The sequence below is a fragment of the Pteronotus mesoamericanus genome, unplaced genomic scaffold (genome assembly GCF_021234165.1).
Source record: "Pteronotus mesoamericanus isolate MK-2021 breed Mesoamerican mustached bat unplaced genomic scaffold, CSHL_Meso_final contig_52, whole genome shotgun sequence".
In the NCBI taxonomy this organism is placed as follows: Eukaryota; Metazoa; Chordata; class Mammalia; order Chiroptera; family Mormoopidae; genus Pteronotus; species Pteronotus mesoamericanus.
In genome coordinates, this window is record NW_026555189.1 from 4919104 (window position 1) to 4940584 (window position 21481).

Consider the following 21481-nt stretch of genomic DNA (forward strand, 5'->3'; position numbering starts at 1 on the left):
GGCGGGGAACCCAACTGAGATCTTGGACTCAGTTTACCTAATATCTGGCTACCAGCATCCTGAGACCTACCGGTAGTTAGTTTTTCTACCAAACATGCCAAGCCTGAAGATAGAAACAACTCCACAGAACTTCACTAAATGCAAATGTAACCAGTTCCAAATTTGGATTGCAATTGTCATTTCTCTGAGCCTAAATTTTCTCACCCATCAAATGAGCATAACCTGCCTCATAAAGACGTGAAGAATAAATGAGATAGTGCGCTGAGAATGTTTAGCACAGCTACTAGAGTATTATAAGCAGTCTATACATATTAAAAATTATTACCACTATCTCTATCAGCAGCTGGATGCAGAGCTCACCAGACTGAATTTCACAGGGTGAAGAATTTCAGATACAAACATAGAAATACCCACAAAACTTTGGGGAGTTAGATTTCTAAAACTGCAATTAGCATCACACACTGGTTTTGCTTTAATACATGCCTTGGGTTCACAGATAGAACCATATTTAAGTGTAACTGGTGCCCTTTACAATTCTAGGTGTTTCATAGTATATATTTAAAAACATTCTGAGACAGCTTCATCAGATGGTCAGGGGACAAAAAAACAAAACAAGCGAACAAAATATAAAATGAAACAAAATCACACATACCTGGGCCTATATACTTCAAAAGGAAAGCTGACCTCTGTGAGAGACTATGCTGGGATGCACTCAATGAGGAGCCACTTAATATCGCTAAATTTTTACTAAAATTTGTATGATGGAAAGTCCCTTACTGGACAATGGACCCTTCATCCGTGATATGGGGAAGCTGGCAGTCCAAGACCTCCGCGTCCTCAGGTTGTCTGACTTCCTCTGCTCCCTCGTGCTAAACATGAAGAACCAGCCACCGAGAAAACAAATAGGCCTTTTTCATTCTCCTCAAACCTCTAACTAAAGTTCATTTTCACAAGCCAAATTTAAAAATCAATTAATAAATTACAACTGCCAAAGAATGTTAAAAAGCCCAGAGGCACCTAAGAAGTGCTTGGAAGAAACAACAAAGCATTAAGCCAGAGATAAATGGGTTAGCTGTGTGTTTACTGTAATGTTGACTTAGCATCCCAAAGCAAAAATTCTCTCACCTCCACTTACCACTACTTTGTATGATAATAGCAGCATTAATTTTAAAATGATCATGAATCAATCATGAAATCTGACTCTTGTTTTTACTGGCAACAAAACACTCTAATTAGCACCTTGAATAAGAGTGCTTTCTAGATGGGCAGTAGTGAGAGCAATCTTCTGCTGTTAATTCTTTGCTAATTACCCATAGTAAAAGAGGTTGAAACACTATTAAGCTGCGTTAAATCTCCACCCCTCCAAATTGCTAGTCCAGTGGCATAACCACCTTGAATCTTTCATGATGGAACAGAGTAGAGTTTCTCAAGCTTGGCACTATTAACCGTTTGAGGTCGGGGGCTGTCCTGTGCACTGTGACACGTGTAACAGCATCCCTGGCCTTTGAGCCAGGAGATGCCAGTAACACCTTCCCAGCCCCGCCCCCCCGCCCCCAATGTGACAATCACAGATGTCTCCAGACATTGCCAGATACCCCCTGACTGGCAAAACTGTCCCCAGTTAACAACTGCTGACCTACAAAATAACCTCTATATTAAGTTATAAAGATTAAATGTAATAACATATAGCCTTAGCCAGGTGGCTCAGTTGGTTGGAGTGTTGTCCCGTACACCAAAAGGTTGCGGGTTTTATTCCTGGTTAGGATACATACAGATGTTGCAGTTTTGATCCCCATTCAGGGCGCATAACGGAGGCAATGGACCAATGTTACCCTCTCACCTCCATGGTGCTCTTTCTCTCTCTCTCACACACGCACACGAACACACAAATCAATAACCATATTTTTGGGTGAGGATTAAAAAAATACTAATAATAACTGTAGTAACATTTTTTAACAAGGGCTAGCATGCTGTCAGGTGCAGAGCGGGGCTGAAACACACACAGACATGGTTAAAACGGACCCATCTGAGGAACCCGAAGCAAATGGAAAAGGCGCTTCTGCCACTGACTTAGAAGAACGGGGTTGGCCGGTGCGGTCCTCCGGTCCTGCATTCTTTCATCCCTATGGAGTATTTTTTAATCGGCTTTGTTGAAGTATAACTTCCATATAACAAAGTGTGTGCTCTCCATGTGTTCTGACAAATGTTTACACCCATGTCACGTATCAACCTCACCAAAGGTTTTTATTTGCCTCCAACTCACTTTGAAATTAAGAGGCCATGTATTATATTTTACATCAAAAGCTTTACCATTAAATTCAAAAGCTTGCGATTTGGCTGCCGGAAGCCATTTGTTGACGGTGTCCCCGATTAGCCTCCCAGGGGGGCGAGCTTTCCTGGATGTAGGGCAGCCTTCACGGAGGGGGACCAGTAGCACGGGGCCCCTATATTCTGCAGTCGCCGTAGTGTAATTCTTAATTATTACATGTCTGAGTCTGTATTCGGAAGTGAAGAAAAGTGGAACCATGGAGAGAGGACTGGGTGCTGGAGTCTCAGCTCAGCTGCATGTCTGCTCCAAACCCCGGCCCCGCCCCCTGGGTAGACACTTGGCACCTGCTCTTTGCCCACTGGCACCCTGGGCCGGGCCAGGCCAGCCCAGCCCTTCCCTCCCAGCCCCCACGGAGACCCCTGTCACTTTCAACCCTGGTTTTCTCAGCAGGGAACACCCACATCCCCCTTCTGGTCTCTGCTCCCAGCGGGGGCCTGGGCATGGATGCGAAAAGTCAAGGGGCCGTGGAAGGCTGTAGGCCTGCCCCGGCCTGGGCTGGCAGGAAAAGGACTCTTGCTCACCCGGGTCCAGGTCCCAAGTATGTCCCAGGGCCGAGGAACCCTCTGGGAGAACGCGTGTCCGCCCGAGGCTGGGGTGGCAGGTCCACAGAAGGGGAGATGAATGCCCCTGCCCCTGGACTGAGCCCCAGATTTTCATTTTGCACTGGGTCTGGCATAGGTCTTTCTGGAACCTTTCCTAGTTCAATGTGCACCCTTGGGGAGTCACTTGCATTAGACCCCTCGTGCTAGTGTCCTCATTCATGACAGCAGAAGAAAGATGGCTTTGGGCCCCCATGCTTCCTGATGCAAAGATCAGAACCACTAGCACCTTCAAGGCCCTTGGATAAACGAGGGGCCTGAAGCCATCCAGGGCCCTGCACCGACCTCTTGCTCTTGCTTCCTGTCCTCCACTCCCTCCCCCGACTACTGATGGACTGGAGCCCTTCCCCAGGGCGCTCACATCTCACTCCTCTGTCCCCGGTGGGTGGCCCTGGAAGCGTGTGTGAGTGACCGGGGCTGTGCCTGCACACACCAAAGCACGGTGCGGAAAGGTCTTCCACCAGAATTACAAAAGCCAGAACGGCTTGCTGGGTGTCGGAGGCAGAGCAGATGACGCAAGTCCTCTACGGCCACGAAGTAGAACGTTCCGATCAAACGGTAAATCGTGCTTCTGCAATTTTTATACCTCCATTTAGAAGAAAAGAATTACACTTTTTTCCTCAGGCCTGTTTCTTAAAGCAGTGCTCATCGTTCCAAAGCTTCTCGGGAGCCCTAAGGCAGGACGCCCTGTGTCAGAGGCGGCATGGCTGTGGACAAATTGGGGAAGAAGAGACAGAAAGAGCTGGAAGGAGGAGCATTTGTAGCTCATGTAAGCTTTCAGGCAGTTAAGTGCTCACGCTACACACCACTGTCCTTACCCCTTCCTGGGGCTAGAGGTGAAGAAGACCATTTAAAAAGAGAGAAAATATCTGTGGCATTTTCTTCATCCATGTCCCCTACAAAATGCAGTGGAGGCAGCAAGTCATTTTGCTACTCAGTTCTGACCGAAAAGTAAAAAACCACAGGGACTATTTCTCTCAGGCAAATATTTTTTATCTGGTGTTGTAAGAAAACACTTGTAGTTTCAAAAGAGCTTAAATCATTAATGCCTTTTAAACTTCATTACTATAAATATTTTTTTTTTACTAAATTGCTAATAACTCAGTTAAAAGACAAATGTGAAATCTCTAATCCATTAAATGTTACTAATTAAATTGGATTTTAATGGTGGGAGATAGTGAGGTAAGTATCTGATCAAAGAACAATTTTAACAACAAAAATGCATCACCCGTGGTCACAATATCCATAACGGCTGCATCTGGTTCCCATGTCAGGCGCATCATGACAATTTCCCTTAAAAACCAGCAATAACAGCGCCTTCGCGATGAAAACAGTAACTTTGTAAAGAGAAGAAAGCACGACGAAGGGAATCAGCCCAAATGCATCCGAGATTTACAAGGTGAGGTTTGCAGGCTCAAGTACAGTTCGCGTGATTTGATGTTGACTTGATAACTGCACAAATCGAAATTGCCACAATTTAATGAAAGTTCCCATGTGGTACACGAGAAACACAAACCTAAGTGAATTGTGCTTGAGTACGGAAGCAAATGTTAATAAAATACACAGGGAAAGGAAAAATAATCCGCTGATGTTAAAATGGTGTTTTGTTCTTATCTGAGATTTCTTACCCTAAAAATCCTGCTCCTGGCTGTCTTCTGGGTCTCCTGGGAGAGCCTGGCCTCTTGTGGGGAGTGGGTGTGCACCCAGCTGTTCCCTGCCACCCCAAGGTCGGGGTCTCCCAAATCAGAGGACCCATGCTGGGCACCATGTATGGAGGAAAATGCAGCATCGTCCTACCAGGAAGCCTCACTGCGATGAGCTGAAATCATTTCCATTTACTGAAGGCCAGTCCCTACCACATTATGAAAAACAAAGTCTTTTCACCCATGATAAAGAAAAATAAATATGGAAGGATAACTTTTTCCCCCCCATCAGAATGTCCAGTGGGAATTAAAATACCACCACCCGGATACAAAAGGCAAGCATTTAAAATGCACAAGGACAGAATTAAGTTGCTACTAAGCCCGTGACCTTCAGCTCCCCCAACATTTTTGATTCGGTAATTACCGGATGGTATTATTACTGATGACTACACTACTTCCTCTCTTTTACCACTATATGGATACGGTAGGGTGGGTAGAATTCTCATCATTTGCTGGATATTACAGTATATCCAGTGTACAGCTGTCCACTTAAAACCTAAAACTTACACATAATGGTACATATTGAACACTACAAAAAGTGAACATTTTAGGTCCTCAGGTTTATGCATGTGGCTTTAAATGAAGGTAGTAACTGATAGTACTATTATAGTATTACTACCTCCAATGTTGGTAAGCCACTGATCAAAAAAGAATTTATAGTGCTTGATTTCTGCTCCCACCAGTGTTAGATTTTAACCCTACCAGATATTCAACTCAGATACCTGATTTTATTATCCTGAGCTCTTCACTTGTAACCTTGCCTGTACTTTTTACCAAAGCTAGCAGGGTATCTCTCGTCCGCTCAATTACTTATTAGTGTTGCTATAGAATACCATTTCCTCTTGAGGCTGATAAAATATTAATCAAAAACAGGAACTGAGCGATTTCCCAGTGTAGATGTCTTCTAATGGTAATACAGGGAGTCACAGAGAGATCTGGAGGAAATATAATAGCTTCTGAAAAAGGCAGAGAGGAGTGACATCAGAGACACAAGAAGAGAGTGCAGGCAGAGCCCAGGCGCTGGGCAACTTACTGCCACTCAACACGGAACGAAACTTCCAGAGATGTGAATGGAAGGGACTTGTGGGAAACACCCCGGTGTAAGAAACACTCAAAGAATAAAGTTTTTCTTTAACATAGTACAAGCTTTCAATGAACCAGAATAGTGTCTTGATTTCATCAGATTTTTTTTTTTTTGACATTCTAACCCTCATTCTTCAACTACTTCCAGATTTTTTTAATCTACCTCCTGCCCTAATAAAGAGAACAGGACAAAAATGAATGACTCTCAAACTGACTTCTGCCTTACAGAACATGCCTTCGCTCTCTTCCCTTTTCCCACAGTCTTGTGTGTGTGGAAGAGCATGTGCTTTAGGTATGGACAGCTGCCCATGGCTTTGCAGCGGGCTGGCCGGTCGCTACAAGGTGACTCACTGGACAAGCATGTAATCTCTCCAAACCTTAGCTTCTTGAAAGTTTCCAAACTTTGTCATGAGTCTCAAATTCTCACTTTCTCTATCTCCAATACCAAAACTAAAATTCAGACAACTATCCACCATACCCTTACAAGCTAAACTACACACACACACACACACACACACACACACACACACGCACGCACACACGTTTTCATAGTCTATTTCATTTTCTTGGGGGGTTACTATACTAAAAAAAAAGTTTTTTTTTCTTAAAGCATTGACTAAACGCTATGTAATATTCTGATAACTACTCTTTTCAATACTACTAGTGAAATAAAAGAACACTTGCAAGAATTGATATCTTGATAACACCAACAAACTAATTTGGAAACTGTTACAATGATTCCCATTCCTTTGGTTAATACCTATTAAGAATTTACTGTACCTGTATTAGCACACTTAATGTATGAACCTGCATAAAAGCCCTATAAGTAAAATTCTGCCCATTTTTCAAAGGAGGATGTTTAAATTATTTACCCAATTGTATGTAATATGAACATGGGCCATGCCTTTTAACTTCCTGTGCCACTCTACATTCCCCTAATTCTGACACCTCTGAAATAACCCCATCACCACCCACACACCCCCATTAAGAGTATCCAAATGCAGAGAAGATGCACAAAATGTCTCTTGAGGATTTGCCAAGCTCCAATGGGATCAAGAATTAAGTTATATATAAGTAAGCCATCAAAAATTTTAAGTTGAGGGAGTCGCTTCATCACTGGGAAGTTAAACCAGAATGAACGCAGTTCTCCTCCAGAACTGGGGGAGTGAGTTTCGGGAAGGCCCGCAGGCACTCTCCTGCAGTCTGCAAGCTCAGTTCTTCCTCCACTTCTGCTCCCCGGATGACCCTCAACACCAGTATTTACTTTGTGCTTTTATTCCTTGTTGCTGGTTAACTCAATGGCAAAATGCAAACTCATAGCTCGCCACTCAGGTACTGCGAGGACCCCCTTTAGCTTAGGGTGGCTGGGCCTTCGAGGGACTTGGATAGAAAGGAGACTCTTTCATCCAAGCATTCCGCTATCCAGCGTTGAGATCCATGAGGGCCGGTGTTCACTCTGTTACAGGGCTGGCAACTGCGTGGACCCGCAATGCTTTCCCCACACATCCCACCCCTCCTAACAAACATTACCAACCCACCAGGGCCTGCCTGCTGCCCCAGGCGCCAGCCTGGACTCAACTTCTGCACCCTTTTCTCCAGGACAATTTGGGCAGCCAGTGCTCATTTGTGTTTGGCATCAAGATGACCCTCGTGAGCAATTTTTGTTCTACAAAAATACCAGCAAAGGTAAGCGAGCTACTTTCTAATACTCGTGTGTACAATATGTGTGTTTCACTGGCAGAGGATCCACCTGCTTTTCATCCTCAAATATTGAAATGAAAAGTTGCCCAGATATTATAATCAAGTAATACTATAATATGTGGGTCAAATTACTGTTTGTAATGTGTGTACTCTTAATCACCATCCACTTTTACATCTAAACATTTTACTCTAAGTTCAGTCTTTCAAGATTTTGGCTTTCTTCAGCACAATCCATTAGATTGATAAAAAAAAAAATCCATTTTATAAATTTAGCATCTGGCCCACAATCCCACACGTGGGAATCCATCCCACAGAAATAAAAGCATCAGCCCAGACAGATGAACAAAAATGCGTATTGTATCACTATTTGAGGCCGAGTGAAACTAAACCTTTGGAAACTAAAGAAACATCCTTCGATATGTTCAATTTGGGGAATGACTGCATTAATCATGATATGTCCACACCATGGAATTTTATGCTATGGCTGGATGAGAAAACAGAGATATGGAACAGTGTGCATAGAACTATTCCACGTTTCATCAAGCAAAACCACCAAAAAGAAAACATTTCAAACACTAACTATATATGTGTTTCTGTGTGCACACCCATGTGTAGGAGGTATGTGAAGTTTGAGCATAAGTGTCGCCTGAGGCACCGTTAAATCATGGATGATGCCTTCCTCCATCACCCAGCTAAGGGGCATTTTCCCTGAGGCCCGGCCGCTGGTAGGACGCAGGCCTCTTCTGGCAAGAGGGAAAGCTGTCTGAGGGCAGGGACGCCTGGACTTGGTGCCAGATCCCTTCTCCCTGGCCAGGGGACTTGCACCCACTGCCTGGAGCGTGACCTCTGTGAGGGCAGGCTCTGCCAGGCTACGGTCTCCCCAGGGCTGAGCACCGTGCCTGGCACGTGGTTGGGTGTTCCGTAAACCTTTCTTAAACGAATGAAATCTAGGTGCTCAGAAACAGGGGTTGCTGGTGCCAAAGTGATGAGTTTCCACTCAGCCAAAAAGGAAAAATATGACATGAAGGGAACCGGGAGTGTTTCATATAAAGACAACATGAATGATAATGGAAACAAAACAGCACATGCTAAGCTTCTACCCAACAGGCACCTGCTAGAGCCTTCATGTATACATTGCCTGTGACTCCTAGAAGAATATCGGAAAGTACACATTATTTGTTCCTGTGCAACTGGAGAAAACTGCAGTTTCAAGTGTTAATTACCACTTTCAAGGGCATACAGCTAAGGCAGGCCCTGGACTTCAAACTCAGGACCATTGCTTCTCTTTTCATTACGCCTCTGTGCTCAGCACACGTGTGCTCACTCCCTCATAAAGACTAAGTAATAAGGTATCCTAGTCACTTCATTTAAAGTTAGGTATGCAGACTAAGAAAAAAACTTAAAAGGCTGTACAACATTGTTCTTGATCCAGAGTAAAGCAAACCCAAAGCCAAGTTAAGCAGCTCCAAAATGTGACTTCTGTCTGATTTTTAACACCTGTTCTTACAGGTACTCAACGCAACCTCACACTTCAACAGACAAGACTCGCACAGAGTGCCGGGGATGTTTGACGGATGTGTTAGGGCAGGGGGATATTTCAGTTTCCGCCTTTTTCGGACCACAGCATAACAGTTACAGAATTCGAATCCATTTGTATCCCCCATTGAACCCCACATAATTCAGCAGACATTCATTACGCTGCCATAATGATATCACACAGCCATAAATACATATGCTCGGAGCGAACAAGACATTTATATTTAAACATAGCTGGAAATAATTTCAGTTCTGGTGATTTTCTATTGCTCATTCTATTACTTTTCTCTGGATGCTTAAAATGTTAAAATACAGTAGGAAACCAAGAATACAAGAATAAAGGGTGTGTGTGTGCGCATGAGAGAGAGAGAGAGAGAGAGAGAGAAAGTGAGCGTGAGCTTCTGGTTTAGCAAGAAAAGGAATTTGGGTATCAAGTTACATCTGATAAATATTTTGTTTGAGGAAAGAGTAATTTAATAATAGATGAGGAGTTCCTTGATATGTCAATGTCAGAACACCCATTCACACAGCTATAAATGCAGTCCCGGATTTTAATATTTTGAGATCTCTGCTGCGTATTTAAAAGACGGTTGCCCTGCATCCACAAATAAATGCATGTAAGACTTTTTTCATAAAACTTTTTAAAAATGCGTAAAGCAAACACATAATGCAGTTAAAATTAAAACCACTTTAAATCCACCATTCCTAAAGAGGAGGAAAAACGATTTCTCGGGAATCGGACGCCTGCCTCTACGAAGGAGTAAACAGATAGCTCAGATAACATAACACCAACAATGGCAAATGTTAATCTTGATCTTTTTCTTATACTCCTCAATGGCAGACAGAATAACACAGTTTGTCTTCAGCCTCGATGATGTATCCATTAACAGCTCTCTTCCTGTAGTATTCAGACACCTTGCAACGGATTTTTGAATTATTTAAATGGAAGTAGCATTAGAAAACCCTCATGTTTAAATTATGCTAAATAAGTATCCTTTCAGCTGAACTTTTGCCTGTGCAAAAAAATACATATTCTGCAGGCATGTAGGAAGGGCTCAGACGGATATGAGGAGATGGCACACGTGCAAAATGGAAAATGATGTCTGGGGAACAAGAGTGCAGAAACAAGCGAAGGGTGCAGGACACTATAAATATCCAGACATTCTGGAGGGAATGTGTATATTTACAGAGATGATGTCAATTTTCTAAAATGCTTCCAAATGTCCATAAAGCTCTGAACATAAGAATTTAAAATGGATGGATGCCCAATTTCAATAAATCTTGGAATATCCATACCATGGAATATTATGCAGCTATCAGAAGAAATGCGTTAGCTCTTTTATCTATTGACCTGGAGGGACGCTCATCTCCTCTGGTCAGGGAGATGAGCAAGCAAGGGGCAGCGCACAGTGAGCGCATCAGCTGGGTGGCATCCTCGTAACAGCGAAAAGAAACCTCTCCGTGTATCTGCCACAGGCGCCACGTGGTGGATAAAAGAGCCTGGAGAACTGTGGGAAGGGCTCCCGGAGGGCTGCCCGCTGCAGTCAGTGGCACAGGGTATGGCGGGGGCGTGGCACGAAGAAAGCGGGCCGTCGGGAACTTCGTTTCTTGCTGTTCCTTTGCAAGGTTTCACTGACTGTGGTGAGCCTAGGCTATCGTTTAGTTTTCCAGAAAATTTTAATTAGAGGGGGTTGAGGGAAGGCAGAAACACAGGAAACCAAAGGGGAGAAAGAAGAAGGTAGAGGGAAGGGAAGAGGGAGGAGAGAGGAGGAATGAGTAAGAGGAGGAAAAAAGCTAACAAAGCAAAAAATTCCTGCCGGCCAAACATGGTTCACCATGAGGAGTCTTCCCCCTTTCCCAGAATGCCAAGATTGGAGAGTTTCATTCTTTTCTCGTTTGTCCCCCCTAACGTGAATATGCTGACTTATTTGGAAGAGGAACTCTTTGCCCTCTGCAAAGCCACCTTTACAGAAGAGACTGTTGCTGAAGCGCTGAGCCTGCAGGCTCGTGCGGCGTGGAGCCCGGCAGGTGTGAAGGCAGGTGCGGACCGGAGCTGCGGCGCGGGCGGCGGGCAGGGGCCTGGTGTGCGCGCTGCCGGACGTCTCCGTCCCACCGAGGCGCAGGGGCGCTGCCGCCCTCAGTGCTCTTCCCAGGAAGTTCGCAGTGAAGAGCGGGCCTCCTCCCTCCCCCGGGGCACTTCCAAGGAAATGAAGAAAATCTGGGCCAAACAAATCATTCAAAAAGTAAAAATAAAAAGAGCTGGTGTTTTATCTCAGAGTTGCTTTCAACTGGAAATAGATTCCATTTAACTCAGTGTTTATTGAGCCCCTACTTGGCACCTAGCCTTATGCTTATATAATGAAATTGCATCTTCACCTCCAACTTACAACTTGAGGGCTTTTTTTTTCCTGATTATAAAAGGGACACATTCATTTCTAAAAATGCTCAACTCTTGGAAAATATTTTTTTAAAGACAAAATTGCCTATAACTCCCAAAACGCAGATACGGCCGTCTTGTTACAGGCTGTATTCCCAGCACCCGCACGGTGAGTGGCACATAATCGATAGCTCATCAATATTTGTTGAGAAAAGGAGGCAGGCAAATCAGTTATAGTAATATTATTTATGTAAATCCATTTTCTATGCCTACATTTTATACAAGAAAATCACCCCACACATACTGTCTTTTTAAACTACTCATTCCAATTAATAATATATAATAAGCCTCTAGCCAACATTAAATGCATTTCTTAAATGCATCAGGAAACCCTGGCAATCTGGTGCTGGGGCAGGCTGTGCCTGGTATGTGTGAAATCTGGCAAGGCGGGTGTTATCAGCGCTGAGGGCCCAGAGGGAGCCGATGACACCTTCCCTACACTTCCCAGGGTGGCCGTGAGTAGACTGGGATCCTGCCACCAGTTGCTTTGTTCGCTGCCCTGTTCTTTACCTCCACACACGGAAAAAAATAAAGTGAAAACATTCCAAGGAGAAACACTGCACAGGTCTGATGGTGAACTCACAAGCTATTTCCAAGCAGTTGTACGCGCACACGCTCAACTACAGCTGTTGCACATAATTAATGTGCTAATTATACATAATTATCTAATTACTAAAGGAGGAAGTCAAAGCAAGTGTTTTAGTAAAGATATTGAAATTGGTTCCTTTTAGAATACCCTGTTATATGGACTATCTCACTATTTCTGAAAGTCTCTCTTTTTGTCTGATATTTGAAGGCTCTGTAAAAAGTCTTTATAAATGCTCCAAGTGATATCATGTTCTGGATGATTTTAGTCACTCCATTAACGGGATTTAAAAAAATATTATACGGAGGAAAATTTGTCATATAATAAATCTTCACAATGTTCTTTGCATCAGGACTGGTAATAGAGTCTTGTGAGTAAAGAGAGTTTTCTTGGTAGACGTTCCAAAGAATGCTGGTCCCACAAAATGATAAAAGGAAAAAAAGAAGTGTAGATCAAGTGGTAACATAAGGTGGGAAAACTATGTATCCCATGGATGTTCCATACACTGTTGCCCCATAAAATAGAAAATAAAAAAATATGAGGGTGAATGATAAATGGTCATGATATGAATCTGGAAGATACTGTTATTCTTTCCCCTTTTTAGAGAGGTATGAGATAGGTTTGCATGTAAAAGGATCTCCTAAGCACTGCAGTTCTGAAATAGTTTTTTGACTGCAGGATCCTTTTTCTTTCACTTCCTCTGTGCACCTGTAAATTCCGGCGGAATTCATAGCCAGTCTGGATTCGAGGCCAGATGGCTATTTCAATTCCCCCACTGGACCACTGATTCATCATGAAGTGGAGCTTCATTCTGAATTTGAACCCATAGGTGCTGCCCAACAGGAAGAACCTTACAATGAGATACTTGAGAATCTAAAACAAACTCTTGGATGGGCCTCAAAAAGCACTGTTTTCTACTCATTGCTTTGCTCATAAACATTCCCACCAGGGCTTTGAATGTACTATCTGGACATTCATTTTCTGTGACCAAATAATTAAATATTTCATCAAATGTTACCCACGGTATTCTTGAGGATGTTAAAGGCACTACAAATTAATTCCACATCAGAAAAAGAAGGGCCCGCCTCTTTACATAGGGGATATAAATTAGCATCTTTGGAACATATGTTATTGTATTAATTTGTTAATTCATACTCTGTCTCCTTCCAAAAATGATTGGAAGCATCTTTTTTATTTTTAATGCTGTCATCAAAAATCAATGGGCCATGACAAACGGAAGGAATGAAAATACAAACCAGTTGGATCCTCCAAAGGCACATCTTCATTACTTTTACTATTTAACTTTAACTTTTAATCTTGGGCCATAAAAACTGTCCTAATAAAAGACCCATAAATATCTCCAGAATGTGCAAAGGAGCGACTCTGATGGCCTGCGAGCATATGCTTGGCTCCTTCCGCTGCAGGGCCTTGCTACCTGCGACTGGCCACCTTGGGACGCAGAGCGAGGTGCGGGGTGGGGGTGAGGGGACGGCGGGGGGCGGGGGGGGGGGCCCTCCTGCAAGGGGAGCCCACCTTGCTGGCTATATTTGCAAGTGAAGGCAACTGCTTCTGTTTCCATTTTTAAATTCCATTTCAAAAGCAATGGAGCTATATCCTTCCTTTATTTGCAAGCCATTTGGGTAGATTTGGGCATGAATAGTTCAGGCATTTTGAAAAATTAATTAAACACCACTTTTACATATGACATGATAGCCCAGGACGCAGGTCTCAGAGAATTCCTACCTAGAACTCTCTTCTCATCCAGTTTCCCTTTGCGCATTGTAGGGACTCAATTCTTACTTGCTCTGTGAATGAACAAATGCATTTCACCTGCATATTGTTCTTTTAAATCCTGTTTCTAATCATACATTGAATTCTAAAGTTAATACAATTAATTGCCAAATGAATAATTTCAATTATTAAATGGGTTTTCTTGAACATATTTAATTCAACTGAACAACACATTTTTAAAATTAAAAACACTCAAAACGTAACATTATTTTTCCCTCAAACCTTTTTAAAATTAAATTCTGAAAACAAATATACTTTTAAAATTATATTATCATAGTGCATTTCTGCATGAACAATACATAAGGATAATGGCTTTTATAATGTGATGCATAAATGCAAGTTTACAGGAACCAGCAATTTATAACATTAAATATTGGTTTTTTTCACTTATATGGCTTTATCCTTTCTGCTATTCACTATTCTGAGCAAACACTATAAGGCTGTGATACTTGATTACACTATCTTGATTACCATTATTTTTCTAGCTTTCTTAAATTAGATGCAAGTAGCATTTCTAAGTTTAGAATATTGAATAGAATACCCTGTGTTTGAAGCCAGTGTTTCTAAAACTCTGTATTCCTTATGCCCAGCAAGTTTTATACAACTTCTTTTCATATGTAAAGTGGATCTATGGGATCCTATCTTGCACATTCAATGAATAAGAACGTGCAAAGAGCAGTAGCTGTGTGTTTTAGCACTAAACGGATAATCTGTCATAAATAGCATGCTGTATTTAATATTCAGATCAAGACATCTCTGTCTCATCCTAGCAGACCCTCCTGACAAAAGCCATCCTACATCTGCCCGGAGTATCGAGTCCAGCTGAGGACAAATTTCAAGATGAACCTGAAATCAATTTGCCATCAAATTTTCATGCCTCTCCTAGACTATCTGTGGCATTTTAATTACAAGCACCCAAGGCCGGGGGTACTACAGATATTGACACTGCTCCTACAATAAACTTTATTGGCAACCTCTGCCTGAATGAGGTACTCAACTAGAATAACAAGAAATATAGGTGGATATGTAAGTGGGGAGGTACTGTAATCACTCTGAAATCATTTTGTTCTGAGCATTTCTTAGGCAACAGGCTTGGGAGATGGAATGCCTGGCTCTCAGAGGTAGAGACAACCTTCGAATTAGATGTGTCTGCAATGTCTTAGGGCTCTGCAAGTTCCCTGGATCCTTTTCCACAGGACAACAAGGTGCCATTGTGTTCCCTTTTTGTTTTTGGGTGGGTATTTCCGGTGCACATCATTTCACAGCTCTGAAAAAATTTCAGATCCTTCTTGAAAGGTCAGAGGGCCCCGGCAGAAGGCCTCCTTGTAAACTATGCTAAAAGCTGATTAACGGAACAGAAGTGGTCCCTGGCTGGATTTGGAGACAATGTGTGTGCTAGGGGAGCTGAGGGAGGTAACCAGCCATCTTTACATGAATGGCAACCTTTCCCGGCCTCTTCGTGATTTTTGTACAGGCTGTTGGAAGGGCTGTAAGTATCAAGAGATTGGGGAAGACCTACAATTTGTTAGCCATAAAAGACCTTTGCTCTCTGAAAATTAACACCCTGGGACTACAGATGTGCGGTTTGGACCAGGCACATTCGAGAAGCCCACTGCGCTGGGGGAGTCTGCTCCCAGGCATGCGGTGTGGGCACATGCCACCCCGCTCCCTCCAATGGCAAGCGTGGGGCAGAGACGTGCCTACCACCCCTGCCCTTGCGGTGGCTGAGTGCCGGCCCGAGGCAGGCACACTCAGGCACACCATCTCGGCGAGTCCTCCAGCGCTTGCTCAGGGCCGCAGTGACGGAGGGGAATCCAGCACTCTGGGAAAGGGCTGCTGCGGGCCCCCCCACCGCCGCCCCCAACACAAACGCGGGCCTCTGAGTGCACACATACGATCATCGCCGCGTTTACTGGGAGAAGAGATGTTAGCACACAATTTACAGGTAAAAATACTCTTTATTATAAATTCCATGGAACCAATTGATTCTCACCCAGTGCTTTCATTGATTTCTGACAAACTCTTTGTATCCACAGCCAAGATGCCGTTGATAAGCGAGTGATTTCCGGTACAAATGTTGGTTGGTTATAAGTTAACCAGTAAGATGAAAGTGAATCGATCAAGATAGACACATTTTGGAACTTCACTCATTCCTCAGTGATAGAGTCAGTTCCTTTGCCGAATTGGATAATTGTTTTTCTCATATGCTGAAGGAATATTTCCTCACTTTTAAATAATATTCATAATGTAATGACTACAGACATATTCTTAAATTTAATCAGCCTTATTAACATTGTAATTACTCTCTTAAGCCAAGGCAATATAAAGAAAACAGTCGATCAAATATTGCCTGTTTCCATGGGGTGAATCCTCTCCCTACACCTGCTGTCAAGCTATGAAGGCGATGTCACTGAACGCAGGTTTGGAGAGAGACGTGCAGCCCCCCTGCCATCCTAGCTACTGGCAGGTCTAGATAAGCCTCAAGAGCACAGATTATAATAGTAAAAGGTAGTAAAATGACTAGGAAGCAGTGAGCTTTCGGTATTTAATAACTTTGTTTTGAATGTGACTTGTTTAATAGTAAATTTACATAATTTGTGTTTTAACAGTGCCTGCGTCTAACAACTGGGTCACGGAATTCCTGCCAGCTCCAGCTCCAGCTCCAGCACACGGCCGAGTCCCAGGTCGGCGCGAGGGAGGGCTGCACCGCACTGGAAACGGGGCCAGTGAGTGTGCAGGATGCACATGTGCACAGGCACGCGCACGCACACACAGGCACCCTTTAATAGGAGATCCTGCTGGCAAAATCCCCTCATTTTCCTAGAGAGGGAGATACTTTTGAACACAGCCGGGAAACCCATGATTGAGGTCTAACAGCAGCAGGTAATTAAATATCTGTGTTCCTGAAAAGAGCTGGTCGGCTCAACAGACAATGGAGAAGAGGGAACAGCATTCACCCCTTCTGGCGGGGGAACCACAGCGAGGAGATGAGCCCTGCGGAGGGAGGCCCGACCCCCAGTTCCAGCGCCGCCAGAACCGCACAGGCCAGCTCCCGTGCAGCATCTGCACTCTGCCATCCACCTCTCTCATCGGGACCACGGGCTTTTCTTCTGTTCATGTGACACAAAGGGCATAGTCGCCGTTCAATTACTTCGGAGAGATGAGCAGCATTATTGCCCTCTGAATCTTGTTGCTGTTTCTGCGGCCAAAACTGATTTGAGAAATTAAAACCAGAATCGGGCGGGGGTGGGTCTAGAAAACAGAAAGACGCACTGGTGGCAAGGCAAGGCTGTAGAGCAGTTAGCTGTGCCCTGCAGGTAGAGGGCCCGTCATTTAGGCTAAACAGGTGAGAATTCAGAGGCCCTGGCACGCCTTACTGAGCGAGGCGGGACACTGGGAACCGCGCAGAGGCGGCAGCGGGGAGCAGCATCAACTCGAGACGCACAGCCAGGCGGTGTCCCCCCACAGTGTTATAACTCACACATGTCCCAAACAGTCGAGGGTGTATATCAAGGAGTGCAGTGCTGATCTGGCTGGAGGCAGCACCAAGATATTTCTCAAAGGACGTCCAGGGTGGGGCTGCTGCGTGAGACACCGATGCTCCGCGCTGTTCCCTCAAGGATAAGATACCTAATATGACATGCTGTGGGCTTCTCCGCATGTATTTTCAAAACATAAAAACACAGACGGCTTTTTATGGACAAACCAGACTAGAAGTATTCCAAAGTGGTCCCTAGAAGTGCCAGAACTGTAAAATATCTGTGAGATATAAAACAGAATATCCTATCACTTGTCAGTGACAAGGTTTGTTTGTTTCCTTTTTATTTTTATTTTTATCCCTCAGGGTCAGCAGCTTAAAATAAACATCCATGTTTCCTAACCACAATTTACATTTCAAATATGCAATCTAATCTAGGGTGCTTGGCCAGAAAAAAAATATTTATATTTAAACATCACTGTTAATCCTGTCTTTAGAAAAGAGTCAACACAGAAATCACTCATCTTCTCTCCCCTCCACACACTCCTGGCTCTGACGCTTTACCTCCTCTGCTCTGCTAGCTGCGCAGGAGAGCGCTGCCGACGTCTATCACTTTATTTGAGATAATGTTGCCCTTGCTAGAAAAATCTTGCTCCTCCAGTGTTTACAACAGCATAGATTAGACGGCACCTGGGCCTGAAGGATCTGGGCTCAGCGTAAGACAGGGCCTGGGTAAGTAAGGTTGCTCAACACCAAACCTCCGCCAGGGGCCTACCCGCTAAGGCTCTTCCCGCCTAGCCAATGCGGGATCCCGTGGACCCCGGAATGAAGCAGGTGCGGGAAAAGGATGCAGAATCCCTCGCTTGCCCATAAACATTTGGGTGTGTGGGCATATTTTTGGACATTCCGGCTACACCTTCTGAGGGTGAAGGGAATCAGGAATGAGAATGCTCAGACTCTTGTTCCTTTCTCATTTTTTTCTTCTCTTTCCTAGGTTAAAATAGAAATGTTATGCACATACGAGCGCTGCTGTTCAATTTATGGAGTGGCTAAGTCACTGCCCAGATTCATTTCTGAGGCAAAAGCAATATAGGGTGTCGGCGTGTGCCAAGAATGGGTTCGGGCACTGGGCCAAGGGAACGTGGCCTCCCTAGCTGCAGGGATGGACCGGAGGCCAGGTCACAGTTGAAGGGACACCTCCTATCTCTGACGTAATCTTTTCACGTGCACAGCAGCCACTCCCCCCCAAATTGGAACCAGTTGCCTCCCCCTCCAGGCAGCCCAAGTGACTATCATTTGGGCCCCGACCAGCGGGATGCCCAGCCAAAGGCCCAGGAGTGCGGGGGGTCGGAGTGGGGCTGGCCCAACACGGCTGCCTTCCCTCCGCATCGCTCCTCTCCTCTGCAGCTCAGCCAAGGAAGTGCGGGTTGCCAAGCCAACCTCCCGCTTCTCTCTCCAAATCACATTGCTCCTGATTAGGGAGAGAAAGGCTGAATCTTCCTCCTCGGCCCTGGAGTCCTCTCCACCCACTCCCTATACGAAATCAGTTCATCTGGGTCATTTTTAAAGCACAGCGCCTGGGCCAGCTGGAACCTGTTCCTGGCTAAATGCTTGGGGTTTCTTCCAGCCTCAAGCCTACGTGCTCCGTGTGCTAGCGAGAGCGCAGAGATTAGCCAGGACTGGGAATGAGGAATTTGCTAACCAGACTTCCCAGCAACGTCCCAAGTTCGGAGCAAGCAGAGGGCCTAATTTTCCGGTGAGGCTGCTCGGCCCCAAGAGGCAGGTTGCTGAGTTCTGTGGCCCAGCGTTCCAATTCTCTGAAACCTGGGGGGGACCTGGGTGTCAGGCACTGGACCAGGCTCTCGGGCTGCCCAGGTGGAGCCTATATCCTTGCCCTTAAGAAAGTAAGAAGACTTTCATAGGGCAATGGATTCACGTTATTTGCTTTGGTCCCTCCCAGCCCCGGAGTGACCAGAGTGTGCTGGAGAGGGCCTGCGGACGCTGACTCTGCTCTGGAAGCCAGGCTGGTTAACTGAGGCCCTGTCGGGCCAGGCTGCCTCGGACTCTTGGCAAGCGTGTTAGCTCAGTATGAAATAATATAAACAGAAAAGAACAATATTCCCTGTTTTCTCCCTCCAAGCATTTTAGAGGCTGGAAATCAGTATTCATTTGGGATGGGCCAAACACTTTCAAAAATAAGTTTTGTGTATTGAAAAAGATCTTTAGATTTGAAGTTCCGAAGAACAGGGGGCTGCCTGGTGTGAAGGTTCCAAACAGCACCTATTGTGTTTTGGGGGCTCAGAAGAATTCAAGAATAATAGTCCTTAGTGGAGAGAAGGAATTGTATAAAATGCACCATTTATCTCCTTTCAGGCACAAAAACCTGTACATAAGCATATACAAAAACATATACATTTACACATTCTTCTTCTGGGGGCTCTGCAATACTTCCCAGTCATTACTCATATTAATTAATGTGCGTTTTGTTTCTAAACTGCTCAGCTGAAGAACTCTGGTTGCGGTGTTCCAGAAACTAACTGACCCAGCTGTGCCTACGGCAGAGGGCCCGGAGCAGGGGCCCGGAGGCCCTCCCGTGGGGCAGGGGCGTGTGTGCAGGGCAGGCCGGCAGGGCCCTGGTGAGCCTCCCTTCTTGCTGTTCGGAGACTGAGACGAATCCTTCTATCCCCCCTTCCCACAGAGACATTCTGAGGTTGAACCAAGTCATACTTAATAAATTCTGGGTGCAGAAGGGGAAAGGAGATAGTATTACTAAAACGCGGTCACCACTATTCCCACTTCGGGGAGCAGCTGGTCCTGGGAGCATTTACAAAACAACAAAGCAGCAGGGCGCTTTCCCTGCCACTTGAGCCCAGGGGGAAAACTTTGAGGAGAGGCTGGGAAATGCTCGAAAGTCTGTACAAAGATTTTTAAAAATCTGAAACGGAGGCATGCATTCCAAGAGAACACCAACCTTGTTGATAAATATTGGTTCATAAAATAATGTAATTTACATATGTGAATTGTACAAAGTACCTTTCTCTTAGGATTTTTTTTTTTTTTACATCTTCTTTATTCACTGTTTTTAAACTTTCCCCCTCTTCAGGGATACCTCAGGCTTGCCAAGGAACTGTTTCCTAATACATCCTAGAGAATATATGATTTCATTTTTCCACAGATGCATTTCTATACACCTGGTATTTCAGTTATTTATTAACCATGCCTAGTTTTGTGGTTTCTAGCTTTATATCTTTAAAGTCATTAAAACTTAATAGGAGAATTAATCATAAAAGAAATCTATCAAACACAGTTGCCAGGCACTTTTTTTTTCCCTGACTGACATTTTCAAAATGTATCTGAATGTTATTTATTTCATCACATCCAGGAAATAAAAAAAAATAACTTGCAGCTTCCAAGTTCAGAGAAAGCATAAAAATGTGATTTACCATTTATTGTACAGTTAGGCACATGCACATTATATATTGCATGTTAATCTTCAACTGGCTAAGTTTAGCAAATTTGACAACACTACTGTTTGCTAGTGAGGAAAAAGAATCGACATCTGTTTTCTTCCAGATAGGATTCCTTCTTGGAAGGAATCAGAAATACGCCCAGGCCTTCTATTTTCTGGGTAAACTGATAGAATGCAGGCTGTTTAAATGGACAGTCAAACCACAATGCCCCCTGGTGGTCAAATCATGCATAAACATAAGTATGTGTTTGCACCTTGTGAATATTTTTAAGAGAAACCCAATTTTAAATGATGTGGACAATTTCTTTTTGTTTTACAAATCGAAATACAAAGAGCATAGTGTACTGATGGTGCTTTAAATAAAAATAAAGAGTTGCTTTGTTGTTAGTAAAATTAGAGGCACATTTAGTTTATCTAAACCACCTTGATCAAAGTTTCCTTCCTTCCTTCCTTCTTCTTCCTTCCTTCCTTTCCTCCTTCCTTCCTATAATAATGGATTATATTTTAATCTACATTAAAGAGTAGAAGTATAGGGAGAAAAAAATTGCAGCATTATGTATTTTTTAAACTAAATTTAAAAAGTGGAACCATCAGCAGATACTTAAAGGAAGACCTACAGATTTGTTAGTTTATTGCCACTTCATTTAAAATGGAATAAGAGCAGATTCCAGATTTGACCAGGGGACAGAAGACTCCCATCTTCCCATCATGCTCTCAGCATGCACCTCTGATAAGCAGCTTAAAGGGAATTTCCTCGGGTCAGGGAGGA

General features: G+C 44.0%; 1 protein-coding gene across 1 annotated transcript in view; it reads right to left on the bottom strand.

The window, feature by feature from the left end:
- The window catches only part of WWOX (WW domain containing oxidoreductase), a 475224-nt gene that overhangs the window by 138042 nt on the left and 315701 nt on the right, over positions 1-21481 (bottom strand). The gene's annotated exons all lie outside the window — the stretch shown is intronic.